Source organism: Gymnodraco acuticeps, unplaced genomic scaffold (assembly GCF_902827175.1).
Source record: "Gymnodraco acuticeps unplaced genomic scaffold, fGymAcu1.1, whole genome shotgun sequence".
Lineage (NCBI taxonomy): Eukaryota > Metazoa > Chordata > Actinopteri > Perciformes > Bathydraconidae > Gymnodraco > Gymnodraco acuticeps.
Genome location: NW_022991501.1, coordinates 61466 through 72500, shown reverse-complemented (window position 1 = coordinate 72500; position 11035 = coordinate 61466). Strand labels below are relative to the sequence as shown.

Genomic DNA, 11035 nt, shown 5'->3' with positions numbered 1-11035 from the left:
TCCGGTGCTGATAAGGCTCCGGTGAACGGCCGTCCAATCTTTTTAGGACTAGACCCCCAGAATCTCCACGATCACCGTAATCTGCTCAGGGGGGCGTTCACAGCGTGGCTCTAACACCACACGGCCCGTCGTATCCCTATTTCAGGCACTCCAGCCTCGGAGATCCGACCGCTAGGATAGCAAAACGGAGTGTGTAGTGCAGTAGGTGTTGGTGGGCTGCTAGAACCCCAGAGCAGTATCTAAACTGCCCCTGGAGGAGAGACCCCGTGTCGTTGGGAGACCCCTTGGTAATTAGGGCAGCTTCAGGACCCACAATCCCTAACCCCCTCTTTTGATCCCCTTATACCAATTAAAACAATCAAAGTCATATCAAACCCAGCCAGAGTCAAACATGAATATCACAGCAGTGACATCACCACATCAGCAGAGCATATGTTTCAACATCAATCAAAACCACATCAACCACAGTGACCAATGTGAAACTATAGTTTAACCTTAGCAGAGTTTCTATTCCCCTTAAACTATTTAAAATCCAAATCATCAACTAATGTCAAGTTGTTTCTTTAAACATTTAATTTCAAATATACAAACGTTATACTTTAATTTATTAACAGAGACTTCATTTATTAGCAGAGACAATAAGGACAGCTTGTCTCTGATTCTCTGGCCCAGGAAGTTGGTTCGAGTCCTTTGCGTAGGCCGCCTGCATCCTGTGCTTCATTGTCTTCATACCCGCGGTAACCGCTCTCAAGGTGTCAAAAGAGCCACAAGCTTATCTCGAAACAATTGAAGATTATCATAAAGTCACACAAAAATAAAAGAATATAATGATTAACAATCATATCAGAAAACAGAGATATGCAGCACTGAGTATATAAGTGGGTTTAAACAACACAAAGCTAAATGGCTTCACAGCGTTAGCATAAGTATTCAAACATGTAAATATCACACATTTTCTTAAAAATATTGTTACATCTACTTGGTTTTAAATTCATTAGCAACCAGGAGTTGGATAAACACCAGATACTACACAAGGAGTTGGTCCACATCTCCAAAGTGAGCAAAGCTATTCTAATGACTTCCAGCAGTTAAAAAGCTTCTAACATGATTCTACTTATTGAACTGCTCCCTGAGAGGAAGAAACTAATAACACAACTGAACTCTCCTTTCTGCTCAAAATGGATCAATCAATAAACAACTCAGCGTTGGCCGGTTGATAAGGCCATGTTGCCAGTTTCTAATAAGTACAATGGGGATAGCTAAGATCAAAGTCACAAATCCCCCATTCTTTAACCACTTTGGGGAAATCAAAACTAAATGAAAGAATAGTCCAAATGATTCCAATCAGGATCTCCTGCATTGACTGGGATGAAGCATCCTCAGAGGTAAAGTTCTGTCTCTCCATGACGTGCTGTCACTGTCTCAGGTCCAGAGAGCTGTGAGAGTATGTAAGGGCGGGGCTGCTGATCTCTATCTCGGAGCTGCATGTCAAACCACATCAACATCCGGTGCTTAACCTGCAGCACGGAGGAGAGTCAAAGAAGGAGACATCTCCCTCTAAGCAGATCTGAACATTTTCTTTATAAATGTTTTCTTAAGCAGCTTTTATGGATAAAGGCTTTTAGCAAAGTTGGGAGAGGAGGAATCCTGTTGATCCACCGAAGCCAACCTCTCCTTTCCCCCTGAACAGCAGGACTCTCCCTCCCTACATGTCTTCGTTTGTTTAACTCCCTTGTTTTGTTAACCCATGACCCAAAAATAAACATGTGCATTTTAAGATCAGCCATAGTAGTTTAAGGGCCAGCCTTCATCTTAAAGGTGAATTTGATCCGGAACAAACATAATGTTGTCATGTACAGTAGTGCTTGTTGAAGCAGTCCACATCTGAACAAAACACCTGAAACTATCGCGACAGCTAGAATAATAAGAAAAGCCAAAAGTCCCCACTTAGCTTTATTGAAAGCATAGAACATGTTTAGCCGTAAATCATTCACAAATGTCTTCTTCATTTGACCAAAGACAGAATGCATTGGATCCTATATTGAACTAGCAGACAAAACTGCTCTGAACAGAAAAAGTCCCAGATGGGACTCGCAGGTCCTTCATTCCTCCCCATCCCACGTGCAATGACAGCTAGATATCGTTGCCTTATCCTGAGGTGGCCAAGTGCCAACTATCAGCCTCTGCTGACGCTCCAAAGAGCAGTCTCTGCACAGTAACACTCTGCCTCCCTCTCTTTCCGAGACGAGGCAGTCCTGTGGAGGATTCAAAGACGGCCCATTAGGGATCTGTGCCGCTTCTCATGGTTTGGGCCGTGCCATCTTACCATGGCAGTAACAACTCTACCAATTACACATTCACCGGGAACATAAGGTCCCCGCTCCAAAGGCTCCATCTCTCTTCACGAAGGTATCCTTGCTTGGCCATATAGGCACCCAGTAGGGCTTTCCCCACTAGATGAGACCTCAAACCCCGTCCCTGGACCAGGGTTACCAGCCCCCGAATGTATTCGCTAGTGCAGTCTGTGGCAGGGCCATTATCTGTCTCTCTGATCTGTGTGCAGTGTACTTAGGCAAAATGTGTCAAGCTCAACAGTATTATTTGTATTTACCTGCACTACGGTGTCTTCTCCCTCAGTTTTAATATTAATAATACATTTAATTTCTAAGCGCTTTTTCAGCAACACCATTAGTTTCAGGTTTATAAGAGACAGGCTAGATTTGTGTGACACCGCGTGATTCTAACAAATGTTGAACATCAAAGTTCTTAAAATGTTTTCCATTATCTATTCTTAATGATTCAATATCTGGAAATTGAATTAACAGTTCTGTAGAACTTATCAACCTCACTGTTTCCTCTATCGGGTTTCCTAACCCTATTTAGAGAGAATGGACGTCCATTCTCAGGAGACGTCTGACAGTGGTGCGGTTACCCAAAGTGACACGTCCATTCTCAGGAGACGTCTGACAGTGGTGCGGTTACCCAAAGTGACAGAGCCCCAAATGACGGACTGTAAGCAGGGTCCCACACTCACACAGGCAGAGATCCAGGGTCATGCACATGGCTTTCTTACCCAGCAATAAGTGTGTGAAACCTGGGTAAAAGTTATGTAAATACAGGGGGAGAGAGGAGCAGCAGCAGCAGCAGCAGGCTGTGACCCAGAGAGCAGCTCCTTCCAGCACCTCGCTCTCCCACCCAGAGGACAGGCTGCTTCACAGCACTATGTAACCCAGGAAAGAAGCTTGAATCCTGGGTATGTCAGTGTTAAAAAGTGCTTTAAACTGGTTTAATTACCCAGCAATAAGTGTGTGAAAGCTGGGTAAAAGTGATGTGAACAGAGGGAGAGAACAGCATTTCACAGGCATTTCACAGGCACATAGGCAGAAATCCAGGGTGTCACATGGGTCAGAAAAAGTCTAAGTTAACTTTTGGAAGAACCAGAGAAAAGGGTGAAAATGGATAAAATGTATCACAAAATAGTGTCTCTTAAGGCGGATATAGTCCCCTGACAACTCCTGTTACATTCCTCAAGAGTCAGAAAAAGTCTAAGTTAATTTTTGGAAGAACCAGAAAAAAGGGGTGAAAATGGATCAAATGTATCACAAAATAGTGTCTCTTAAGGCGGGTAAAAGTTATGTGAATACGGGGTGACGTATATGGACACTTGAGCACCAGCAAGACCCCCACCTCCATAACCTCGAGCACCTTGGGTCCCCGGGCCCCCGAACTTAAGCACTCCCCCACGGACTAAACCCAGATGATCACACCCTCAAGAACCTCGTGCCCCTGGGGATCTTAAAGGGGGGGTGGAGTTTGCGGTGCTTTATTGTCCGCCCATCGGCATCCATATTCGTAATTATTCACAGCAGCACCACCCAACCTTCCTGTGGAGGATGTTCTCATGGCCCTGGTTATACTTAAAGGAGGTGGATTTTGTGGTGCTTTACTGTCCGCACACCAGCATCCATATTCGGCCTTATTCACAGCAGCACCACCCACCCTCCTGTGGAGGATGTTCTCATGCCCCTGGTTATACTTAAAGGTGGTGGATTTTGTGGTGCTGTACTGTCCGCACACCAGCATCAATGTTCGGCCTTCTTCAAGGCACCACCCCCCCGTGATGGAGGTTCACACTTTAACTGTTTTGTCATATGTTGTCTTTCCACGTGTGGGTGCGCAAGGCAAAGATGTGTACCCAAACTCAAGCACTCACATCACATGGGTAAAATGAGCTTCATGTTGCCCTGCAAAATCACATTTGGTGTATTTCCAAAAAGCTGTGAAAATACACCTATATCCGTCATGGTCTGTAAAATAGCATTTTTTGTTTATTTCCATCATTCAGGCAAATACACATATATTTGTCCGCTCCAGGAGCTTCAAAGTGCAGACCCCTGAGCCCTGTAAAATATTATTATTCCGACCGCCAAGCACCGGCATGTGGACCCGGGGAGGAGGCCCTCCGATGGCGGGTCAAATTTGCTGATAGCACAGCTGACGGCTGGACACTAGCCGTAGAGGAACACCAGGGCGGGACCAGGCAGTTCCCTCTTTGCAGACAAGCATATATGGTTGTTACGCAGGATCAAACAGGTAGCCTGTGATGAAGTAGGGTCAACCCTATATCATGGTAGCCGTTTCTCAGGCTCCCTCTCCGGAATCGAACCCTGATTCCCCGTTACCCGTGGTCACCATGGTAGGCACAGAAAGTACCATCGAAAGTTGATAGGGCAGACATTCAAATGAGACGTTGCCGCCACGAGGGCCAGCGATCGGCTCGAGGTTATCTAGAGTCACCAAAGCGGCCGGGGCGCCCCGGAGAGCACCCCGCATGGGTTTTGGGTCTGATAAATGCACGCATCCCCGAAGGTCAGCGTTCGTTGGCATGTATTAGCTCTAGAATTGCCACAGTTATCCAAGTAACGTTAGAGCGATCAAAGGAACCATAACTGATTTAATGAGGGTAGCCTGTGATGAAGTAGGGTCGACCCTATATCATGTGAAGCCACCGAACACTGGTCCCCGGGGGAACCGGTGCCCGGAGCAAGGCCAATTGCTGAATGCCGCAGCCGACGAAGGCTGCTATGCAACAGTGGAGGGTTCGAGAAACAACAGTGTTTGCCGGGCGCACCGCGGCGGAGGTGCCAGCCCGGAACCTCCGTCCCGCTGCGGGACCCGTGGTGGGACCCGTGGTGGGACCCGTGGTGGGACCCGTGGTGGGACCCGTGGTGGGACCCGTGGTGGGACCCGTGGTGGGACCCGTGGTGGGACCCGTGGTGGGACCCGTGGTGGGACCCGTGGTGGGACCCGTGGTGGGACCCGTGGTGGGACCCGTGGTGGGACCCCTGAGTCAGACGCCCGGGAGGGAAGAGACATGCGGGTTACCCCCACACAGCACACCCTCCCGGCCATTAGAGTCGAACCCGCAGTTCGGAGGAACCGACAGCCAAAGCACCGGCACGTGGACCGGGGGAGAAGGCCCTCCGATGGCGGGTCGCGTTTGCCATTCGATCAGTGAGAAATCAGGAAAAAGTCTGAGTTCACCTTTGGGAGAACCATGAAAACGGGCAAAATGTATCCCAAAATACTGCATCATAATGCAGGTAGAGTCCCCTGACAACTCCCCTCACATTCCTCCAGAGTCAGAAAAAGTCTAAGTTAACTTTTAGAAGAACCATAGAAAATGGGTGAAAATGGATAAAAATGTATCCAAAAATAGTGCTTCATTTGCGGGTAGAGTCTCCCCAAACTCCCCTCACATTCCTCCAGAGTCAGAAAAAGTCTAAGTTAACTTTTAGAAGAACCATAGAAAATGGGTGAAAATGGATAAAATGTATCCGAAAATAGTGCTTCATTTGCGGGTAGAGTCTCCCCAAACTCCCCTCACATTCCTCCAGAGTCAGAAAAAGTCTAAGTTAACTTTTAGCAGAACCATAGAAAATGGGTGAAAATGGATAAAATGTATCCGAAAATAGTGCTTCATTTGCGGGTAGAGTCTCCCCAAACTCCCCTCACATTCCTCCAGAGTCAAAAAAAGTCTAAGTTAACTTTTGGAAGAACCAGAGAAAAGGGTGAAAATGTATCAAATGTATCCGAAAATAGTGTCTCATAATTCCGTGACAACTCCCCTTGAATTCCTCCAGAGACCAGTTCAAAAACTTAAAGTTTTGTAAGAACCATGATCCTCCAGGCAACAATTGTATCCGATCCAAAGTGCTCATGTAGCGGATGCATTCCTCCATGATTTCCCCATCATGTGAAATAGCCCGTTTTTTTCTAAGTGCTCTCAAAAACCGGGTTTCTGATTTCGTGCGGATGGTAGCTTGGAAAAGATGAATGAATTTTTTCGACGGAGGAAGGGAGGTCTCGATTCCCCTCTCCGTTGTAAAAAACGGGGGGAGTGGAAATGTCTCCAGGGCTTCCACCGGCAGCGCCGAAGACTTGTGCTTTTTTGAGCACTTAGCCATTTTTTCGAGAATTTTTCAAAACTTCATTTTTGATTATTTTAAGATATAATTGACCGTTTTATTTACTTTTCTTTGCATTCCACGGGTGGGGGGGCATAGCAGGCCACATATGAGCTCCCAAATTCGGCTTGGAACCTCCGGGAATTGTGGGCTATGCTCCATAAACTGACAAAGTCATCCAGAAATGTCATTTTAATAGCCCAAAAATATATAATACACATACATTTAAATAGTAAAAGGTACAATTGTGCTCCTAATTACCCGGAATTTGATTTATATAGCCCCATGATAGTGAATAAAAATCATTTTCAAGGGAAAAAAGTGTTAAAATGCCTGATTAATATGTTTGTAATGCTGGCAACAGGTTCACTGCTGTAAGCAGGGTCCCACACTCACAGGCACACAGGCAGAGATCCAGGGTGATTCACATGGCTTTCTTACCCAGAAATGAGTGTGTGAAAGTTGGGTAAAAGTGCTGTGAATACAGGGAGAGAGAGCAGCAGCGGGCTGTGACAAAGAGGTACACAACGATGTGTACACTGGGTCATTCAGAATGTGCTATTTCTGGATAAATAGCACCTTCTGTTATTCTGTTATCAAGTTATCAATTAATAGCAAGATTTTACATGGGCAAACAGGCTATTTCACAGGACACAGGCTATGTCAGACTTCCATCAAATACACCGGGAAAAGCACCTCTCTGTGGCCGCTCCAAGACCCCCAAAGGACGGACTAGAGACCTCCAGCATCGCTTCCTGACATGAGCAAACAGGCTATTTCACACTACCAGGAGACAGAGCGCGAAAACCACCTCTCTGTGGCCGCTCCAAGACCCCCAAAGGACGGACTACAGACCTCCAGCATCGCTCCCTGACATGCGTACTTCCATAACCTCGCGCACCTTGGGTCCCCGGGCCCCCGAACTTAAGCACTCCCCCACGGACTAAACCCAGATGATCACACCCTCAAGAACCTCGTGCCCCTGGGAACCTTAAAGGAGGGTGGAGTTTGCGGTGCTTTATCGTCCGCCCAACAGCATCCATATTCGTCCTTATTCACATCACCACCCACCCTCCTGTGGAGGATGTTCTCATCGCCCTGGTAACCCTTTAAATAGTCTGATACTACCACTGCACTTTACAAGCCAGAAATAATGTTTAAATTGTCGGGGGAAGTGTTTTTAAGCGTTTGGAAGAGATTTTTAGCCTGTCATTTTGCAAGATATCATTTAACATTGAAGCTCTCTTGGAGAAGGACAGAATATGTCAATTTCCAGGAGATCTTCAATGTTAAATCATATCTTGCAAAATGACAGGCTAAAAGCCAGGAATAAGTGTTTCAAAGGCGGGAAAAGTTGTTTAAAATAGTCTGATACCTCCAGGGCGCATCACCGCATTTTACAAGCCAGGGAAGGTGTCTGAATCCTGGGTAAACTTTGTTTAAATAGTCTGATACCTGGCACTGTATCAACCCCTGGAAATCTTAAACGTTATTAAAATGTTTTTTTATTTATTTAATTATCACATTATTTTTACAAAAACAGTATACACAATAAACATAATACAAACATGATTAAAAACATGATTAGCGGGGGCCCGGGGGCCATATTAGCCGTCTAACTTGTACGGTGCACCGGGGGAAAAAGGCTGAGTCCACGGCCCCTACCCCCACATCAGGAGTATCAACCGGCCCTGAAGAAGAGGTATCGCTGCTATCCGCCCCTGAGTCCTCTGCGGAGGTATCTGACGGCGGTAGAACTCCTTCCGATGATGCTGCTGCAGCTGCTGCCGCCCTGAACATGGAGCGGATCTTCAATCCCTCCTTTATTTTAGGCGTATTCGCGTAGAACCGGTCTGCAGTGCTTACGTCGTGACACATAAACCTGGCGAGAATCGACCTGCTTTCTGGATCTTGGTGATGCTTGATAATGTCAGCCAGGGCAGTGCGCAGGATTGTGAAGGTGACGGCTGTTTTTAGCCCAGCTCAGCCCAAGCCCTCTTCAAGTGTTCCACAGGTTCCTGGAGTCATGCTTCCCCGTTGTGAAAAGGAAGAATTCATTCTGAGGACCCGACAAGCCCTCTTTTATCCCCATCCACTGCATGACCCAGCTAAACTCCTTTACTGTAAGCACCAGCTGTGCTTCGCCAAATGTCTTGGCAGTCTTGTGATCCTGTACATGGATGATGTAGCCCTCAGCAGTGCCCCTTATATCTGCCTCTAATACCTCAGTGTTGGTCATGTTTGCGTACACACCCGGACGGTGGCCATACAGGAGGCTCCAATGGAGGGTTAGATAGCCGTATAGCAGGTACTGGGTGATTGAGGTCGGGTTGCAAGCCATCAGGTCAAGTAAATCAGGGATGCGCTTCTCAGCGGCCGCCATGGCGGCGAGAAGCTCCGCCTGGCTCGGCAGACGATCCAGCTTATTCCTCTTCATCTTGAACTGGTGGACAGTGACAGACTTTTTCAAGTTGTTCATGTTGGCTTTCACCTCTCTGATAATGTGGGTCATATCAGACTGGGTGAGCCTGCACCCCCGGAGTTTTGACTCAGACAAGTACCTCAGGAAATGGTTCACATTCTTCAGGAACAAAAGCGATGTTGTGACTGCCCGGCCCGACTTTGAAATATACTCGCTCCAGCCACGGACCCTCTTCGTGTCTTTTAGAAACAGCCAGTCTGACAGCCGGTTAACACCATGGGCCATGAATACGAGGAAGTTCTTTATCCGGCTGACCTTGGACAGACCATTTTCTTTCCGTTTTACTGTCGGTGTGACACCCTCACAATGATCCCTGTATGTCTGAATGTATGTCTCCATGCTTTAAGGCAACGTGATTTCACGCATGGTATTCCCCCGTCCCTTCCCTGTGGACCAGTGATTTGGGAGAGAGGGCCAGTCCTTAGCCAGATTAGTTTTCAGTTTATTGTAGACAGACGCACGGGTCTTCTGGCATACAGGGGTCTCACTACCGGAGGCTTCTGGGGACCGCATGACAGTCTTGACCGGGGTCTTGAGAGGGGTCTCACTACCGGAGGCTGCTGGGGACCGCATGACAGTCTTGACCGGGGTCTTGAGAGGGGTATTGCTGACGGAGGCTGCTGGGGACCACATGACAGTCTTGACCGGGGTCTTGAGAGGGGACTCACTACCGGAGGCTTCTGGGGACCGCATGACAGTCTTGACCGGGGTCTTGAGAGGGGTCTCACTACCGGAGGCTTCTGGGGACCGCATGACAGTCTTGACCGGGGTCTTGAGAGGGGTCTCACTACTGGAGGCTTCTGGGGACCGCATGAGAGTCTTGACCGGGGTCCTGAGAGGGGTATTGCTGCCGGAGGCTGCTGGGGACCGCATGACAGTCTTGACCGGGGTCTTGAGAGGGGTATTGCTGCCGGAGGCTACTGTGTTTATGCCGGAGGTACTTGAGTTTGCCAGGCCCTTAAATCGTATACATTCTTCCTCTTCCTCAAGCACAGCAGCAGTGGCACTCTGCTTCCTGGGTTTTAGCCCCTTTTTCAGCCTGGAGCGCAGGGTCTTCACCTCATCAATGAGGGCATCCTTCTGAGCCCTCAATGCCACATTTTCCAGCATCACCTGCCTGCAGTCCTCTTCGTCACACTCGGTACGTGGGGAGAAGGGTGGAGGGTGCACCGGGTATTCCTCCTCATTGTCTATATCCAATGATGTAGCCATTCCAATGATGGGATTAGTCTCTCGGAGGTCATGGAGCAACTGCAGGGCCACACTATGCTTCAGCCTTGCCAGGACCTGATGTGCCTCATCTCGGGAGAACTCAGGGTGGTCATGAGTGACATGACGGTGCAGTTTCTTCCCAGCATACGAACACCCTGTGATGGGACAGGGTTTGGTCCGAACATTTATTCTGCCACTGGCCATTTTAAGAATGATGCCTCTTTCCTCCAAGTTCCGCACTGCATGTTTGTGCTTAAGGTGCTTGTTCAAAGCCAGATAGAAGAGTATGCACACCGGGCATTCGGACGACATCCTTACTAAAACAGACACAGTTAATTGTATTTAAATTCTGTTGTGTTTATCCGTTTATATGCGTTAGCGTAACCGGTAATTGCAACAACATTTTGATGCTTCAATGCCTGGTACACGGACCAAAGGAGGACTTGGGTTACCACCGGGTTAAATGGTCCCACCTCCGCACCAACGCGGAGCTGGTGATGGCAACATTGGGTCCGATGCATCAATTCATGGTGGCCCGACCATGAGAGGGTTTGTGGTGCCCCGGAACCAGGCAGTACCCCAGCAGGAAACACGTTTTATGGTCAAAGGAGGAAAGAGTGATAGAACCGGGGTAAAGCAAAGAAAGTGTCCGAAAATAGTGACTTGTAACCCGGGTAGAGAGTATGTCATCTCTCGGTCCTATCCTCCAGACAACATGGTAACGTGGGGACAACAGTACCGCCGGGCGCTCCATCCCGCTCCGGCATTCACCGCAGCGGGGGGAGGAGGCATTGAACCCCTCACATCTGCCCCCGGAGGAGGCAGGGGAGTCAGGTACCCGGAGGGCGCACGGTGGACGGCCAGGGCAAGGCAG

At 48.1% G+C, this 11035-nt stretch overlaps 1 protein-coding gene across 1 annotated transcript in view; it reads left to right on the top strand.

Moving 5' to 3' along the window:
- The window catches only part of LOC117533172 (scavenger receptor cysteine-rich type 1 protein M130-like), a 43994-nt gene that overhangs the window by 20933 nt on the left and 12026 nt on the right, over positions 1 to 11035 (top strand). The window lies entirely within an intron of this gene.